Source organism: Nicotiana attenuata, unplaced genomic scaffold (genome assembly GCF_001879085.1).
Source record: "Nicotiana attenuata strain UT unplaced genomic scaffold, NIATTr2, whole genome shotgun sequence".
NCBI lineage: Eukaryota > Viridiplantae > Streptophyta > Magnoliopsida > Solanales > Solanaceae > Nicotiana > Nicotiana attenuata.
In genome coordinates this window covers 302,114-306,549 of record NW_017670517.1, presented here as the reverse complement: position 1 = coordinate 306,549, position 4,436 = coordinate 302,114, and the positions used below count along the sequence as shown (strand labels likewise).

The window sequence follows — 4,436 nt, the reverse complement described above, 5'->3', positions numbered from 1 at the left end:
AAAACAGGAGGCAACAAAACACCTTTAACATTGGTTTGGAAAAAAATAAAGTAGGTTATAAGTTGGAGATTTGGAGCTAAAATAGAAAAAAGATAAATGGTAAAATAGAATTATGGAGTAATAAGTTAGGGCATAATTGGAAAGAAAAATAGGAAACAATCCCACCACACCAAATTGTTTGTTTCAAAAAAGGGGACTTTTCATTGTTCCGGAACAATGGATTTAACACTACAATACAACCAATTTTAATGAAACAATCAAAACAAACATTATTTTGAGATAACAATACAATACAATACAACGAGGAACAACCATCCAAACAAGCTGTAATACTACGTCCTATAACCTTTGTAATGGTCCATAATATAAAAAAAAAAATTCTCCTTGTTAGGATGCAATCACTTATCTTGTTCTCACGGAGAAAGTTGTTATTATATTCTTAAAAAAATTAGTTTTTACATAGGGACAATTGGTCACCGCAAATAAATGACAAAGAGCAAAGTGTTGACAAAGTTACATACGCATTAAAAGAAAGTAGTAATTAACAAGTAGCGCGAGCGACTACAAAGTATGAAGTTGATAGATTACTAACCTTACAAAGAAAAATTTGACAAGTTACCACATACCACACGTGCCAAACTATATGATAAACTAAATTATGTCAACCACGAAAAACAAATTGAAATCTAGTCACGCAGATCCAATAGAATTGCATCAAAATCAGATCGTGTGTAGCATGGGGCATGCCTATGACGACATATTTCACTTGAAGTCTATATATTTATTTGTACGGATGCTCTAAGTCAGGCTGTTCGAGCCTAGAATGATTTCATTATGTGCTCATTTCTTAATTTTCTCCTACCTGTCAGACATCCTTCGATTTTTCTGACATTATTGCCCCTTCATCTCACACTTAAAAAATAACAAAGAAAGCAAAAGGATAGCCAAACAGCTTAATTAATGTGAGTAAATATGGATGCATCACATGGCTCTATCAAAAGCACCTTGGTAAAAATGATAGTCGGTGCACCAAGCTCTCGTTATGTGCGGATCTGGGAAAGGGTCGGACCACAAAGATTTATTATACACAGCTTTATCCTATATTTCTCCAAGAGGCTGTTTCCACGGCTCGAACCCACGACCTCCTCACCTTGATAAAAACTAAAGTAAAAATTCAATCTTCAGTTTTTCTTATGCTGATTTCTAGAAAACCCCTTTTGATCAGTTCCAGCAGCAATGTTTTCTTTGCAGTTTTGGAGCTGAGATTCGAAGAAAACAAGCTGCATGGAAATGGTTGCTTTTCTTTAAAGCGCTAGAATTCAACATTTTCTTCAACTACTACATTAATTTTTCACAAGTAGTGAGAAGCTTTGACAAGTTAAAGAAAAAGGGTATTTAAGTAAGTCTACCATGCCCTTTAGTGCTTCTTTCTTTCTTTAGAGTTTTATTATACTATATTTAATGTTAAATAATTGATACTAGTACAGAGGTGTTCAATATTATTTTCATTCATTCAAAGATTCAAAAGAAAGAAAGAAAGAAAGAAAGAAGTTCTAGGTCATCTGGCCTTTGTTTTGCTGCCCCATATAGTAGATAGACTTGGAATTCATTGAACACTGGTCACTCGTGTGACTTTCTCCACATATCTCAAAGAAAGCATTAAAATGATTAGATTTGGAGATGCAATGACAGTAGTGATGCATGTAATGTTAAGGAAAAGCATGAGCATATACGAGGAATTGGCTTATGTGTTGGGGGATTTAGTTTGGATTCTGAATTCAATGGTTCGATTTTCAGGCATGTTTGTTCATAGGAGGTCTAGTTCTGTATCTGCTCGCCACTATTCACCTATGTCTTCCATGCGTGTTCGGCCCGATCGATAAGGTATGAAAGAGTCCCCTCTCTGTTTATTTCTCCGGTTTTTACTATTAAGTAGCACTTTTGCTATTCAATCATAGAATCAATTGATTCCGATCGTCGAGCCCGGTCCGGCCCGCTTTGTCTAAATATGTAATGTTGCGGCAAGTCAATTGCCTCTCCCTTGTCAAATTTCCTTGTGGAAGATTTTTGAGTCAAGAATATTAATGATCATTCCCTTCCTCTCTTCATTAGTGTTTGTATCTTTTATGACTACCGAAAACATCGCTTTAATTTTGGATCCTTCATTAATAAAATATTACTAATTGATAGAGTGTTGATTTTTGAGAGTGTAATAATGATTGTTTGATCGACGAAGTTATAGATAACTTAAAACCAGATGGCATCTTTGTTCTATTTCAGTAGGTAAAATGATGATTAGTGATCAGCCAAAGTTTGGTGAACCCTTCAAAATGTTAGTGCTTAATTGAAAAGTAGGCAAGAACCTAGCTAGATTTACTTCATCAGAGTTCCCAAGTTCCCAGTATACAAAAGCTCCTATTTTCAAGACATTTTTTGAGTGTAATCATACAACTCAAAACAGGCAGATCTTCCCAAAACTATTTTGGGGCTTGCCCAGCGCTCGTCCGGCACGGGCACTATCAAAATGCCCTAAGACTCATGGGTGGGGCATAGTTCTGTGAGGCTCCCTAAACACGTCAAACGCCCACCGCTCGAGGCTCGCCCAATAATTATTACTCAAAATCATGTATCAAATTTTCTAATTAACACTATTAACCCTCAACATTCTTTAACAAATGAATGATTTTTTATTCATCTATATATAGGAATATGAAGATTGGGAGAGACTCAAATAACGAATTATAATATTGCATATTTACTAATTGAGAACAACGTGAGCGTGAATATAATTTGAATATTTTTCTAATATAGATAGCCAAACTTTATATCTTCACTTGCTATTGGTCTTTATGTCGTAGCTCTATTTTCTATTTCTCTCAAAATTATCAAACTTTTATTATTTTGCCATGTGAAAGTAATTTTGTATTTATTCATGAAGTAGTAATACTTTAAATTATAACACTGGTGAAGTTTATTAATTATTTACTTTTAGGAAGGTAAAATATTTAATTTAATAATATTTATTAAGAAAATGTGATTTCTTATTATTTGAAAGTTAAAGACATTATAATTGATTTGTGTTTCATAGTAAAACTGACGTTATTGATTTTTTTGCCGGTAAAAACATGCTAGATATTTTGTTTTCTATGAGTTTTTTAATCATTTGCAATTTTTTTAAAATTCTGAATGTACTTTTTATAATTTTTATGTTATTATGTTGCTTTATTAATTTTTGAATTAAAAATTTAAAGATCCGTGAAGTTTATGCCCCATGCCTCAGGTCTTAAGTCTCGCCTTATAATGGATAAAATGCCTCGTTCACGCTCCGCCTTTTAAAACACTGCTATAGATCTGCAATGCCGAGGTTTGAGCGCTGTAGTGTGCACTTGTCTGTGCGTGCAAGTTTATTCTAATTTTAATTGCTACGTTTTGCTCTCCGTGTTCTAATTATGTCAAACTATTTAATTAGACATGACGTTTGAAATGTTAATTACATTTACTATATCATATGTAGTAGTAAAAGATAATGTTAAAATAGTAATCAAAAGTTAGTTTAATAGAGAAGATATCATTTCAAAGCTAAATTCAATTATTACCGGCAAAAAAATTATTTTCTCAAATTCAATAAAATATACATCAATTAATATGGGTATTATGGTAAATTATGCACTTTATTTATTATTTTTTAAGAGGCGTGAAAAGTCAAAACGTGCCAAATAAAAGTGAACGAAGGGAGTTATTGGTATAGATGCAATAGTGTTTTACTTGAACTCATAACAGTGTTAATGCACCTAGAAAAAAGAAGCTCAAACCTCTGTGGAGCTGAGGGCTAAAACAGACTTATTAAAATTTGACTTTGATACTTAATGAAAGACCTTGAGCAAATCAAAATGTTAAGAAAGTATTGGGTTAGTACCTTAATGTAACAGTTTCCTTTGTGGTGCAACATCGAACCAACTAATAAATGCTAAACATTGCAATTTATTTTACATTAATATCTTTCACATCTTTCCCTCCATCAATGGAAGCGACACTAAGTAATACACATTCACAAAGTAGAATACACACCTATAAACTAGGATATCAAACTGCATTGATCAGTTTGAAGGCCCTTTAAACAACAACAACAACATACCCAGTATTACCTCTTATCGTAGGGTCTGGAGAGGATAGTGTGTACATTACCCCTACCTTGTGAAGATAGGGAGGTTGTTTCCACTAGACCCTCGGCTCAGGAATACATAAGCACCACATTAATGAAAATATAGACAAGAAGGGACAGTACCAAAAAGCCATATAAAAGCAGAATAAAAACAAAAAAGATACTAAGGTGATCAACAATGAAGGAAATAACGGTTAGTCATAAAAACCTACTACCAACAGAAAGCGAGACTGCGTGCCAATACTACCGTTATGAACACTCTAGACTACCTACT

General features: G+C 33.5%; 1 long non-coding RNA gene across 3 annotated transcripts; it reads left to right on the top strand.

Annotated features, from left to right (window-relative positions):
- The first annotated feature begins 824 nt into the window (after positions 1–824).
- LOC109240466 lies at positions 825–2,191 on the top strand. Of its 3 annotated transcripts, none has more exons than XR_002070071.1 (3): positions 825–1,166; positions 1,252–1,399; positions 1,798–2,191. It is a non-coding gene; the product is annotated as an uncharacterized LOC109240466 (long non-coding RNA). The 3 variants fall into 3 exon arrangements; XR_002070072.1 differs by having other exon boundaries at positions 1,235–1,399; XR_002070070.1 differs by lacking the exon at positions 825–1,166 and having other exon boundaries at positions 1,174–1,399.
- The last annotated feature ends 2,245 nt before the right edge of the window (positions 2,192–4,436 follow it).